The 14,885-nt window shown below is 43.2% G+C and overlaps 1 protein-coding gene across 13 annotated transcripts in view; it reads right to left on the bottom strand.

The window, feature by feature from the left end:
* The window catches only part of FAT3 (FAT atypical cadherin 3), a 419,198-nt gene that overhangs the window by 339,695 nt on the left and 64,618 nt on the right, over window positions 1-14,885 (bottom strand). Inside the window, exon 1 of one of the 13 annotated variants that reach the window (XM_072032784.1) lies at window positions 9,458-10,071. The exons of 11 other annotated variants lie outside the window; for them this stretch is intronic. The gene's annotated coding sequence lies outside the window, so the exon portion shown is untranslated. Of the gene's footprint in view, window positions 1-9,012; window positions 9,106-9,457; window positions 10,072-14,885 lie in introns of those variants that run through there. One more of the 13 variants, XM_072032786.1, reaches the window with a different exon arrangement.

Consider the following 14,885-nt stretch of genomic DNA (forward strand, 5'->3'; position numbering starts at 1 on the left):
CCATGCATGCCACATGCACACCAAGCACTGGTTAAGCACCAAAACGCACAAGACAGGGCCAGGCCTGGTTGCTCTGGCCACGCTTTCACCCTGTCTCCCCTTTAACCCCAGTTTGCTGCTTGCCTGCTTGGTCTAGATTTCTCCCCTCCTGCTGGGTGCACACGTGGCAGTGGTGCCACGCCAACTCACCACACACCCCGCAGATAAATCTTCCTGATGGGAGCCTCCCCTTCCTTTCCACGCTTTGACAAGCACCAAACTCGTTAGCAAGGTGGACACCTCACAGCAAACGAGGCAGAACATCCATGCCAGTGCTTGCCAAGACAAACAGGGCAGGTCACTCCTCCGAACCCCAAGCCACATGTTGCTGTTCTCCCACTGCTCGTTCTTCTGACAAGAGATGGGGAAAGTTGCTCACCTGAAAGCCCCTGAAATTAAAGGACTCCAGCCTCAGTTAGAGCTGTGAGCTCACGTCCACTGAGGCTCGTTGCTGCTGAATTTAAAACTCCAACTAAACATGAAGTCTCACATATCAAGGCACTGCTTGCGTGCCGTTCTTCTTCCTCAGACTCTGCTGTGCGCTGATGGGAAGCCAGCTGCCATTTCAATATCTGATGCCTGGAAATCTCCAGAAAGGTAAAAAAAAAAAGAAAAGAAAAAGCTTTGCCAGACAGCTTCAGGTCACAAATCAAAGTAATCAGGAATAATTTAGCCTGAGATGAGGCTGCTCTATCTGTTTCCTCTATACTTTCAAGATGAAAGTAAAGAACAAAAATGTAAGAGTTATAAAATTGCAATGTATCCCCTTACTAAAGCAAATCTAGCAATATTACAAATCCATACAGCAAGGAAAAAAAATAAAATGCATGTCACACTTGTGAAACTAACTATAGAGAATAAGGAGAAAACGTCTGTGGGTATAATATATTTCTAGAACACTTTTATAAGAGAAGGCTCTCAATAGCTTTTGGCATATGAAAGCCACTGTAAGGACTGCAATAAAACTGAGTATACTGTAAAAGAGCCATCTCGCATTCATCCCTAGAATTTATGTTCAAATGCTCCCGTACTAAATTCTGCTTTCTGTGGCTTTGGGAAAAAATGATTTTATTTTATTAAATGAACTATAATACACATTGTTTCTCCGAAGAAAAAGTATCGGTAGGAACATAAACCAAGGAGTGCTTTTCACACTAAAAATAACTGGTTGAAACTTTCAAGCTGCTTTCAGCACGTGAGCACACTCAGCACTAGCAGGGGGTTACGCACACACGTACAGCCTGGTTCTTGTGCCCGGCTGCCCTCACAGCCTGTGTAACTCACAGCCTGTGACAGCTGCGGTCCCTTGAGAGTTTAAATCCTTGCTGCTGAGTCCAGAGGATATTCTAAGGCCCAGCATGATCTCAAGAACACTAAAGGATTTCTTTTTTTTACATGTAAGAAGTACAGCTCCTGAACAGACATTCCTTGAGTGCATGCAAACACATCCTTTCCAGCAAGCGGAACAAGCGGAGGGGCTGCAGGACATAGAGGTGACAGGCACAGAGCTGCTCGCTCACGAACAGCATCAGGGATGTGCCATGCTGCATAGGCAATCCCTGTAACAGCCTGGGTCCCACAGCCTGATGCCTGCCGACTCCTTTGCAGGCACAACTGACCCCGAGACCCGTCACATTTCGGCACCCAGAGCCACGGTCACTTCATGCCACAGCTCGGCGACTGCAGCAGGATGAGCCAGCGTGGGCACCAAAGCAGCTGTTCCATGCTTAGTCCTTTTTTCCTTTTTTTTTTTTTGCGTGGATTTGTTCACACTGTGGATTGAGCTCCCCCCAAAAAAATACACCCGCAATCAAAAGGAAAGGGGACAGCAATGGGTCCTGGAGCAGGCAGGATGGATTCTTTCCATGTTCATGGCAGCCCAAGCTGTTTGTCAAACAACAGAGTTGAGGCAACCAAGATGGTGTGCAAAGCAGAAAGTACCTTCAGGAAACACACTGAACACTATCAAAACACCAAAGTCTCAAACAGACACGTGAAGTATTTAAATGCTTTCACACCCATAACAAATTTTGTTTACTGCCCAGCATTTAAACAGCTTTTTCTTTGCTATTGTAAGGTTGTTCCCAAACAGTGTGAATTTGATGCTACAGTGAATAGTAGCACTTCAACTCCTATTTACAACCCATTCAGCAACATAATGCCACAAATAACATGCAGGATTTCCACACTTTATGAAATAAAACCTGTTTTTGGCTCAAAGGAAGTTGTGCAAACTAGCTGACGAAATCACGTCCTTTTGTTTCTCCTCTTTAACATAAAAAAAAAAAACAAAGAAAAAGGAGAACCCTTATCCAAGTAATAGGAAAAACTTCAATAAAACCATTACAGCCACCCAGCCTTGTTAATGCCATGCGAAGTAATGACATGCAAATGTCATGCGTGTAATGACATGCAAAATGCTCAGTATCCAGGGAAACGGCGTCCTAATGAAGTTGGAGCCTACTGTATAAACGCACCTTCTAAATCACCACCAAGAATGTCGATTCCTTAGGGGCTGGCCACTTTATTAGTGTGACACCCTGATAGTTTCGTCATGCTACAGCTTCAAAACAAAAAGCTAACAAGCTACTTTTGCATAAAGAGCCCTTTTGTCTGCAGCACAGGGACAGCCCCTTTTTAGCATCTTGCTAGATACAGAGCTGCCGCATGAAGTAGCACATGGCCGGCTTCTCTAAGCCCATATTCACCTTCATGAGAGTTTTTCAGAAATCTGTAATGATGGGCACTAATTAAACTGCATAACCATCAACAAATGAAGCAGAGGTGCTGTTTGCTACCTCTTCTCAGCGAACTGAAATTTTCAGTAGGAGAAATTCCAAAACCTTCCACTTTTCTCAGGATCCCAGTGGTCTGAAATCCATTTCATTGGCACCAAGTTCGTTCATAAACTGACTTACAATCACATTAGTAAAATTAAATTGAGAACAAACAGTTGTGCTTTGACATTTACTTACTCACAGGGATGTTTTCTAGGAAAACAGGCAGGTCTAAGGTAAAGTAAGCCAACGCAGAATTCACTCCTGCTCTTCAGTGCATTTAGCATTTAGCCCACTATACAAAATCCACATTTTTTTCAGCAACCATTCATTTATTCTCCTGATTTCTGCAGCAGCTGATTTCACCCAACAAACCACTGAATATAAAGCAGTACCAGTCAGGTTCACTACCTCGTCACTTCGTGTCTGAACTCTGGTATTCCTCCCTTCCAGTAAACGTCACAGCTTAACAGGAGCACATGCCTTAACATTACTGCTTCTTCCATCAGATGCCCCTGTCATCTTCACCATGACCTTTTCGTCCTGGCAGAACTGAATTCCCTTTGGCTCATTCTTTTCCACAACTGTAACACCCGTTATGAAAGTACACAACCTGAGCTACGACAAGGGTTTCCAGCGTGGCGTCTGGACAAGGGAGCCAAGTGGTAAATAACCCAACTTTCAGCTGCTACCCAAAGGCACCCACAGTTCACACAACTCCATATGCTCTATGTGATGCTGTCAAGCATGAAGTTATATGGTATAAAAGGCTCCATCGTCTTCATGCTGCTGCTTCTTTGGTGCCCTGTCCCTTCGATTTTCAGAAGCTGAACTCCTTTCCTGTTGCAATCCTCAATGCCTCTGTACTCAGATCCTAAGGCAACTTGTCTACCTCTCCCCTTCCACCCACACTGCTCTGGGGGGTCTCCTATCGTTTCAGAAATGCTTACATCTCCAGTGAAGTCTGTCACCTTTCTCACACCACCCTCATCTCCCACCACCACAAACAGCTTCACCTCCTGAAACACCTGGCGGCTTTCCTGGTGCTTCCTCCTCTCAAGCTCTGAAACTCACTTTCACAGACTACACGAACTGATCCTGTCCGATTAACCTTTTTAGCTGGTTCCTCTGCCTGAGACATCTTCTTAAAAGGCTGTAGAAATTAGGGCCATAGCTTTCTCTCACTACTCCTTTTTTCTCCCTCTCTGTCAATATATCCCACTTGTACAGCATGCCCTAATGGTAATTTCTGCATTGTATCTGTGTATCTGGAAATCTGGCTTGTAGTACCATAATTATCTGATGCTTTCCTACATCTCCCTCTAGATTGCTTTCATTAAACCCTCTCTATAATTTTATAAACAGGTTTCCAGACTAGCTCAAAATGTTATTTTCTCTAAAGGCATCCTCTTGTGCTCACTGGAAGCAATTAAGCAAGTGAACTTTCTCATTCCCACTCCATTTTACTGTACCAGCTCCAGCACTGCTTCTTCTAATGCCTAAGACCAAGAGTGACCACAGCAGCAATCTTGAGAAGATCAATCCTCTCTCAAAGGTCACATCAGAGCTGAAATTCCTAGAAGCACTACACCAATGAAGTTAAAACCCAGCAACAGTCAACTGTCAGCACTCTAGTGGGAGCTGATGCACATCAGCCAGGCACTTTTTTTTTTTTTTTTTAAATGCAAAATGATGCTTAAAAATTAAAATCCCAATGAAAGCCACTAAATTCAGAAAGTTTAAGCATGGTGCGAGAAGTGGACATTTCAATAACCTTCCAAAACACCACTGCTTATGCAGGTTCATGAAGAACTTTAAGCTTTAAGGTTAGGAGATCTGAACTCATTTCATCTCTAAAAGGCAGCTGCTGGGTGCAAAACCATAAATACTGACTACATGAAGCCTGTCTCCAAAAGGCTGTCCCACCCAGCAACACCATTTCCAGAGGTACAAGGCACCTATAGTTCCTCTTTGTTCAATGGGAACACTGCCCTGTCACCTGGTCATTGCCAGGAGAAAGTTGAGCTCTGCACCACTCTCTGTCTTAGCTTGCTTACTTGTGGTTCACACTTATCTGCCCGCTGTGAGTGTTGTGAGGTTTTAATTAGTTTTGGTCTGCAGAACACACCAAGATCCCCCGGAAAAGCCCTACATGCACTCACAGTATGATGACTGCAAGATAATTTTCTTGGCACCCCTGGAGTAACCAGCACGAGCAGCCAGAGGACAACTCCACAGACAAGATACTCTAAGCACTGATCTGCCTGCAATCCCAGTCTGTAGCCAGAAGATCAAAACTTTCAGGGGCAGCATTTTCGTGCAACACATGCTTAAACTGATGTGGGACTTAACAGAGGTTTTCCAGTACAGCACTGTCGAAAACATTCTCATCAGCATCTTTCAACAAAAATAAAGAAGGCCAGAAAAAAAAGCTCCCCTTAAAGTGGCAATAATAGGAAAACAATAGAAATCGACAACACTAACAAAAGCAGCATATGGGTTTTTTAAAAATCCCAAACACGCCTAAAGTTGCTCAGACTTCTGTATTCATTAATTGCTCAGGACACAGATTTATTTATTTATGGCTCAGAAAAGAATTCCCAGCTCGGAGGCTTTCCAAAGAACAGCCCTCCCCAGTTCTGCATGGCCACCTCAGCCAACTCACCCTGCCGTTTCTCATTCTGATGCTAATGCAGTTCAAACAACCCAGCCCTGCATTTTTTATGTATGCAATAAGCCTATCTTTAGGTCACTTAGTTGTGTCAGTTTAAATCACAACATTCCCATAGAGAAAAAATCTGATCATTTTATTTACTTTCGGGGAAAGGGAAGGGAAAAGAAAAAAAGAAAGTTCACTATAAAATGCCTTTTTGTTTCTGGTGCCTAATTCAAGTCTCACTGAGATCTGCATGAATTAGCAGCAGTTGAACCCATGAGAAACAACACATTCTAATTAAGACTTGCACAGCTACCTTCAGCCAGTGTACCCTGACAATATCTGACCAGGCACAGGCATATCATATTAGATATTTCCATATATTGTTAGGTTTTATCCAGAGATTGCTGGAATAAAGGCTGAGATCCCATTGATCTCTATGGGCTTCAGTTCTCTCTCTTTTGTAAAATAAGCCTGGATTCTACCGCTCCAGCTTTCACAGGCATCCACACAGGGATATTCTCAGGGCTTCTCACAAGAGGAAGAAAACATGAAGTTGAAGCCATCCATGAAAGGTACTGGATTTTTTCCAGATGTGTAGCTGTTTTTAATTAATTTGGAAACATCTGAAGTATTTGTTCATTAAATATGCTTTGCATTTCACACATACACATAAGAGAGTAAAGAAACCTAAAACTGAAGCCAAAATCATAATGTCTTATTAAAAAGACTCTTGACATCACTTTTAGGAAAATGAGGCTTACGTGCAGACCACAGGTAGAGCAATGCTGTAACATGGCACATGGTACTGAAGGTATGTGGTTCCTGCACTTCCCTGTCCCAGCAAACCTCACCTTGACCTGGAGGAGCCACTGACCAGGAGCTCTCCAACCATCCTTCAGCCCCACAGCTCCAGGTGCAGGATGCTTCCCAGTGTGCCCACCACCACCACCCAAGGCAGTGCTTGCTCATGATACCTATCCACTAGAAAAGGATGAAACAACTTACAGCAACTCAATGTGCCAAATCATTACCTGGCAAAAATGTGGGGTATGATCATAGGGAAGAAGATTCAAACAGCCCGGAAGGGCAGGAGAGACATTCAACAATTTTGAGATTTTGAGCCACCCACCACTAACTCCAGTTAAAGCACTCTTTGAACGTGCTGTGGACACCTATAGCTGCAAGAAGCAAATAGAAAAACTTACAGCCTCCTGTTTTTGTCAAGTTCTCAGCAAAAAGGTGCCTATACCCATAACTTGGTAGTTAGAGAGCTCCAGCCCAACACCCAAGGCAGGGACCACTGCCACCCAAATTGAATTGGGAGCAAGGAGGTTGGGTGCTGCAACGCCTCAGCAGCTTCCAGTGCTGAAAACCACGGAGCTTCCAGCACAGACAAAGCATAGACACGTTTCTTCTATATCTAAAAGTGCAACTGGATGCTCTTTACCCCATAAGCGTGGCAGTCCTTGAGGATGAGGAGCTGCATCAGCCCCTGCTGTGCCCCGCGCTGCCACCACTGGGCTGCTCCCGGCATCCAGAGCATCCAAGTTAGCTCGGATGTTTCCACCTTACGCTGCAAACTGCTGTGTAGACATCATCATACGGAGCGCTCGGTGGTGACACACATTACCATAACGCAGCTCTTGTCTCCCCTCTAGTGGCTGACCCACCACAACCGCTCACAGGTCTTCTGCTGCCGCTGCCAGCAGCACCCAGGGCCGGAGCGTGTCCCCCAGCATGGTCACCCTGAGCTGCGCGGTGGTGGTGGTGGATGCTCAGCCCTGGCTCAGTGCCATGGTCAGGCCGGGATGGTGTGGCACTGCGAGAAGGCACGGGGAAGAAATGAGCACATCTGGCAGAACCACGGCTCTTCAATGCCTTGGGTGCCCAAGACTTCGTGTTGTGAGGTGAGCACAGTCACCACTTAGCACGAAGAGGCACACCTAAGTTCATAACAAAATGGTTTATTTCTCAGAGACCTGAAAGAACCAGGTATTTGGTGACTAAGAAACACTCAAACTTTTCCTGTCCAGAGACTACGTTATGTGTCTGACAACCATGGTTTTGCCACCAAGGTTCAAAATCAATCCTAGCGATCACCAGACAAGTCAATGTCTCAATGATCTTTAATCAATTTTACCAAGCACTACACGGCATGTGATGCTCTCCCCATTCTAACAACGGCATACAAACATTAGGGGAAAAAAAAAGAAAAAAAGAAAAAAAAAAACTTCACATTTCTTCACAAGTCATCTTTAAAAAAAAATATATCAAATTTCTTTCCTTTGGTTGCCAGTGCTAAAATATGCTAACAGCATTAAGGCAAGGGACGACTTGCAGAGCTCACAATCTGTATTCAGCATAATTAGCAGATGCCAATTTAACTTATTACTGCTTCTTCCTTTCTATATTATAAAAAGGATGTCAATGAAAACCTGTTATCTAAATGACTGTTTTCTCAGTGCTGATATAAAGCAACAATCATGGGAAAATACAGTCACAGAGCATGTGTTGGGAAATATCTGATTCTGAAATGACATTATAAACAGCTACATTATAAACAGCTACTGTAAAGAAAAAAATTAATGCCTTCAGACAGGACTTTCCCCTCTTCCTTCACACTTTAGATTTTCAGACTGTTTTTAAACAAAACTAATTACATATTTGGTGGCATTCCTAGTTAGTCAAATAAGCAAGACAACATTCAAGGTAAGGCAGAATTAGTAAAGGAGGTTGCTCAACTGTCTCAGCCACTGATTACTATAAAGCATGAGAAACAAATACCCTTAAGATGCATTTTCCAGTCAGAGAACTAACAGTAAGTAAGACAGAACAGAAATACCTAAGAAAGAAACCAAAGCAAGTCTTAAAAATAAGCCTCCTCCAAAATGGCAAATAATGCACTGTGTCATAGCTAAGGGGACAGTTACCGAGTGCACTTCTGCTGTCTGCAAAGCTAAAACACATTTCATAAAACAAAGCCCTCTTGAACTAAGAGGGAGGCTGTTGAAAGATGCATACAGCACACACACACATGCAAAAAAAGCAAAGCAGCCCAACATTATGGATTAAGTAGGTTTCTAACCCAGAAACGATATAAAGATCCAGTTCAGGCATCACTTGCTGCTACTTCTGGTTGGCAAAGATGCCCTCCCACTAACATTTCTGCATATTGCAACGCAGTGCAAAAAAATATTTTAATAAACTCTCTTCTGACTATCAGGGCTGAGTTGAAAAGCCTTGTAAGGCTATGCTTCTCTGCAGCTTTATTCAATTTCAGCTGTAACTTCATTTGTTACGCTGAACAGAAAGTGTAAACTTCACCCTTCACAAGAGCTAAGGAAAAAAAAAAAAAAAACACATTTCATACTCTCCCGTAAGTAGTATGTGTAAAGCACGGACCAGAACCGCTGCACACATACCCCCAATTAAATTGGTCTCTCTGGAAACTAATAACTTTCCACAGTATGCACTGTAATCCAAGTAATAATTTTAAACAGGCATAAGCTGCAGCGTGCTGAACTAAGGCATTCTTACCTTGCAGAGAGTGCTTTTGAAGATGTTTAGTTACAGTAAAAGAGGAGAATGTGCACGCCGCCAGGCATTCCCCATGTACAAGGGTGCATGCCTTGCCCCACACATGCGCACGCACACACCAGCCCTGCCTGTGCTTCCTAGGTGAAGAAAGAGGAGCAGGAAAGATAAGCAGCGGTGATAATGCCCCAGATTTATGTCTCAATCAGGGGCGACTCAGGCAAGAAGAACCATTTGAGATGAAAAAGGAAAAAATATATATCTATACTTTTCTTCCTCTGGATGTAAAGAGCTTTGCCTGGATGATCTGTTAACACCTTAACACAAAAATCTCCATAACCCACCTCCCTCACCAGCCTATTAGTTGCACATGTCAAACGACTGCACAAACAATGCACAAAGACTTTAGCAATAAAAGAAAAAAAGAAAAAAAAGAAGAATCCCTTACCTTTTAGTCAGAATAAGTGACAGATAACAGGCACGAGAAACTCAGTTGGCACAGTTGCTGTACATATTTCTCTGCGGACTTCCCTTTAGTGGTCCCAAAAGCACTGAACATAAAAAAACTCCAGCCTGCCTGCTTCATTCTTCAGCAACAGAGATACATGCTGTCACGGTAACAAGCAAAAGCAAAAAGAACTACAGATCTTAGGTTTTTAAAGCCTTTGTGTTTATGGGGAAGAAAAAAGAAGGAGCAAGGGAAAGAAGGAACAGAGCAAACACTTTTTCTAAGAGAAATCTGGTCTTGGCTGCACAACTAACCACAGCACAGGATCATTCAGTTTGAATTTCCCTGTTTCCAAGCTCCTTGGGAAAAAAAAAAAATCAGTCTTTAGGAAGGAAAAAAAATCAAATGCATGGATTGGGGGAAGGGAGAGGAGGAGGAGGAGGAGGGTACTGCTCCTATGTGACATACATATGGAATGAGCATTAGAACAATGCTGACAGGACAGCTAAGCAACTGCACTCTGGGGCAGCAGTTTTCAAAGCAGAGCTTTTGCAGCTTTGCAGAAAGGAGAAGAAAACAATAAAAAAAAAAAAAAAAAGACTCCGCAAAGGGGGAAGAAAAAAAAAAAAGAAAAGGGAAGAAAAATAACAGAAAAAGAAAGGAGCTGTTAATTCAAGAGGAGCTGCCGGACTTTAGAAAAAAAAATAATAATAATGAAATGAGTTGCCTAATTTTTGAAAGGGGGGTGGGTGGGAAACGCCGCGACTGCTTTCCAGCGACGCGAGCAGAAGCCTTGGTGTCTGGTGCGCTTCGATTTTATGCGGCGCGCAGCGGGTCCCCTCCTCCTCGCCTGCCTCCCTCCGCCCTCCCAGCCTTGGAAGCTCTGGGTCCCAGGGGGCTGGAATTCCAGTGGACCCAATTAACACTGTACTTCGCCGGCTCCTTGGTATGATCGATATTAAATAAGCTGAGTTTTAGCAGCGCTGGAAAATAAAGCAGCCATGTAATTTGTGGCTGATGGAGGCTGCGTTTCTTTTTTTTTTTTTTTTTTCTCTCTCCCTGTTTCCCTACTCCCCCGGTCTCAAAAGGATCCAACACGGGAAAAAAAAAAAATAGAAAAGCATGTGCCAGCGCCAGTGACACAAGCTGCATCAGATATTTGTTAGAAACTTGATAGAAGCAGAACATCGGCTGCTCATTTCACTAGCTTCGCCAGGACTTTATTAAAGTGGATTTACAAATCAATGGAAGGAATCCAAAGGTTCACAAACGGGCTCTTTCATCAGGTCCGCCGCCTGGCGTACAGGAAGTTTGCTGAAGGGGTCTGGGGGCTGTTTCGCCAGCACGCTTGTTTCAAATGGACTCCCAACAACATGACTTGTTTGGTTTGGTGAAAGAAATGCAGTAAGAGGTTCGCTGCTCTAAGGGAATGCAGCCTAGTGTGTTTACTGCTTCATTCCCACAGCACGTGCTGCAAGGCGCCCTACAAATTGGGAATTATTTTAATTTGAAGGGGGAAGTGGTTGGGAGGCAGTAACCTTCTTTGCTCCTGTTTTCCCTGATCTATCAATCACAGATTGCCACGTAAAAACAATCTACTACAGGCTCTCTCTATAGAGGAAATGCAATTACTAGCATTAACTCTTGCCGTCACAAATTAATACAATACAGTCCACAGCCAACTGCCTGCAAGCCATTAATCAAAGAATAAATGGGTGGTTTGCTTAAATCCAACCTGTCTGAAATTCTCAGGTTAAGAATGCCCCTTCCCCTTTCCAGATTTCTGCTTGTCTGGAAAAGTCAGCGGTGAGAGAAGGCAAAGAAAAACATTTTTATTTGCTGGGTCCAGGACAAATGCAAGCTAACAACATCCAGCAGTGAACCTGCTTACAAATACAGGGTTTCAGTACCAGCAGTCACTTTTGCTTTTTTGTTTCTGGGGCGGCCATAACCTTCAAACCAAACCTAATAAATAGCACTGAGCAAGATCCTTGACTGAACAGCTGGGTTGACCAGTTACTTGAATCCATTTTGTTAAATTAATGCGAGATTGCGTTTCTGTATGAATAAGATCAATTAAAAATACTCATAAAACCATGCTACTAAAGGCAGTGAAGAGTTAAATTAATTAACTGAAAAAGCCTCCAATTAAATAATGCTAAGGTTACAATTCTAGCTGAGGAAGGAAAAATAAAATTAAAAAAACAAAAGAAAACAAGAGCAGGATGAAATCCTGTTAGTCAGTGACTGCAAGTAGTAGCTCCAAACGCCACCGTGTTTGTCACAAATTCTTTATGATGCTTAGTCAGATCTTTTACATTTTGACAAACATGGATTATGCAGATATTCTGAGCAGTCGTCAACCATCCCATCAGGTATCACAAGCCAAAGGCTTTTTTTTTTTTTTTTTTTACATGGGAAGACCCAAAAGAGCACCAGCAAATTGCTTATGCAGAGAAAGTCCATGTTTCTTGAGCTACCATCACTCCAGGCTCCTGCACACTTGATGAAGATGCTGTTCTTTACATTTATTGACTTCACACATTTAATCTAGCTGACATGGTGGTTTTTTTGGTGCAGGAAGGGTCAAGAAGGAAATATCCCTAAGTAACGCAGCACTGAGCAGGGAAATGCTGGGTCAGAATTTGAATGAGGGCAGAACACAGAAACGTCTGCAGGACGTCAACGAAAATGCTGCAGAACCTCCTGCTCCAGAGCTGTTATTGACCCAGTGCTGCCGCACATCAAACACAGCCCAGAGGACGGAGTTGAAATGCAAATCAAAGATCACTGGTAACATCAACCTGACCGTCCAGAGTCAAAAATTACATTTGCCCTTCAGTCCCCTATCCTAAATTAGGAGGCAACGTGAATTGGTTGAGCAACCCCAAAAGTGGCCTCAACCTTGTATATTATGCTTCTCTTCGCAAGGGACCAAAGCACTTTGCAAGTGTTCTGCATCACCTCTCGATGTGAGAGCATACACAACCCACCTGCTAGAGGAGAAGTGCCCTCCTTCCACGAGAGCCTGAGCTGCACAAAGTCACACTGCAGCTGGGATAGCAGAGGGGCTCCCGGAAAGCCTTGCAAATAAGGGACATGCTCCCAAGGGGCACCTGGCTATGTCTCTCTTCTCCACGAGCTGCTGGGATACTTCAAGCCCCATCTGACAATAGGCAGGGAAAGCTCACCCCAGCAATCAAATTATTTTCACAGAAAAACACTGTAATAAGAACATAATCCACTGAATACATCCAGGCTGAAGAGGTCCAGTGGGTAGCTGCATTTTGGGAAAGGTTGATGTTTACAACTGCACAGGGGATCGTAAGTGCTCTTAGAACCTATAAAGGATCCATCAGTCGATCTGTCATCTCAACACTCCTAGGCAGTAGGAAAGTCTTTATTATCCCCATTTTAGAGATGATGATTTGAACACTGAAAGCCTAAACTGCCTCCCCAAGGAGATGCAAGAAGTGCTGGAGAATAGCAGGGAACTGATTCCAGGCTTTTCAAGTCCCTTAACTGCGAAGACAGTTCTGGTTTCAAACACAAGCAACTAAATTTGACATATTTTGAAAGTCAAGCTATTTGTTCCTTAAAAAAAATATCAGCATCATCCCAGTCTACCTTTAAATATGAGCCAAAGCACAATCTACAGTGTTTAAGGAGCTCCAGCACTCTTCAAAAAAAATAAGCACGTGTCTGTGCTGACAGGTTTTATTCCAAATAAAAAAAAAAACATAATCCACTTTGTAGAAAAAAAAAAAAGTCAAATATAATTCCCTGATTAGAATTACAGTCCCAGTTTCATAGAACATTTCAAGCCAGTGGGGAATTGCACAGGATACTCTGCGGGTGTGGAGAAAAATGGACAGAAAACATTTCTGAAAATAACCCAATGCACTGCGATCAGCCCATGTTATTGGTTAACCTCTGGGCAAAGGAAGCAATTGTGAGCGCTGCTGCAGAGGTCCTGGTTCCCAACAGCCAGCAGAGAAACCAGTGCTGGTGCCACTGGTATTGCTGGAGGCTGCAGGAGGAGGCTGGAAGCTTCTCCGAGCAGAGGTGGCCTCCAGTGACACCAGACTGATAAACCACAGGACAGCGTGCTCTTACCTTAATGTGATTTGGAGGAGGAACATGACTTTCATGTGAATAAAAGCAAATTCTGAGAAAAAACACAATGCTACAGAAGCCGTAATGGGTACCTAGCAGAAGTCTGAGCTGGAGAGAGCTAACAAAGGGAAAGCGCTGCTACCAAAAGAGAGAGAAGTCGGTATTTACTACTTGAGGGCAGGAACTAATGACTGCTAATGGGGCAGCACCCAGAGGAAAAGCTATAAAGATTTTTCTTTTTTTCTCCTTCAAAAACTGTATTAAGCGTCAGCATTTGTAACACTCTTTGGAGAAGTACAACCTAGCCAGGTGCTCCTCAAGAACCTCTGAGAGAAACTGCAAACATGGGAGATTAGCTACGTAAGGATACACGGTGTAAAACAATTTGTAACAGCTAATCCACTTTATTACAAGCATCGTCAACTCTGTTCATTATCTAAACCTTCCGATTTAACCGTTCCTGTTCTCGAAGACTACAGCCCTTGGCATATTTAAAGTTGCTTACATTTTCTTTTTAATATACTCATTTGGATTATTAAAAGGCAAATTGATTGATAGGCTTCTCTCTTTCCCTTTAACATCAGGTTTCATATAGCACAATAAATACTAGAAATTAAAAAAAAAAAAAAAAAGTAAAACATTTAACTTAATAAGCCCTGTCTTCATAACACTGATACTTAGAAACACTGGTGAATACATGGCAATGTGGTCTTTGCTCAAGAATGCGAAAAACTCTCTGTGGATATTTTAAATATTTACCGAATGAAGGGGATGTGTATCAGGTTGCAGAGCTTTGGATTGCACACGGTTTCAAGAGATGACAATTCATGTCAATCTACATCAGTTGGCTTGTAGGTTTGTTTTGTTCTTTTTAATTTCTAATTACATTTTTATAAACCGAATGAACACAAAAAGACAGAAACAAAAAATAAAATAAAGGAAAAACTACTATTGAAGGCACTTAACATCAGAAAAGGTTAATCGGATAACTAGGATTTACAACTACACAATAAACCACAGCGAAGTTCAGCTGAGTGATGCTCTGCACTACTACGTGGTGAGCACCGAGGACAAAAGGCCAATTTCCCATTTGAAATTTGGGTTTTAGGAACTTGCAGCCACCAGGCTGTAGGGCCAAGTTTTTACCCTCCTGTCACAGAGGGATGCCCAGTGCACCCAAATGGAGCCACAGCTCCTGTTTCAACTACCCCACACCTGAGCTCCCCGGTGTGTGCCCACACAGCCCTGCGAAACACGAGTGGGTCACAAAACCCTCAGCCAAAATGATCAGTCGTGAGCCAGATGAACTGGG

The sequence above is a fragment of the Anas platyrhynchos genome, chromosome 1 (genome assembly GCF_047663525.1).
Source record: "Anas platyrhynchos isolate ZD024472 breed Pekin duck chromosome 1, IASCAAS_PekinDuck_T2T, whole genome shotgun sequence".
NCBI lineage: Eukaryota > Metazoa > Chordata > Aves > Anseriformes > Anatidae > Anas > Anas platyrhynchos.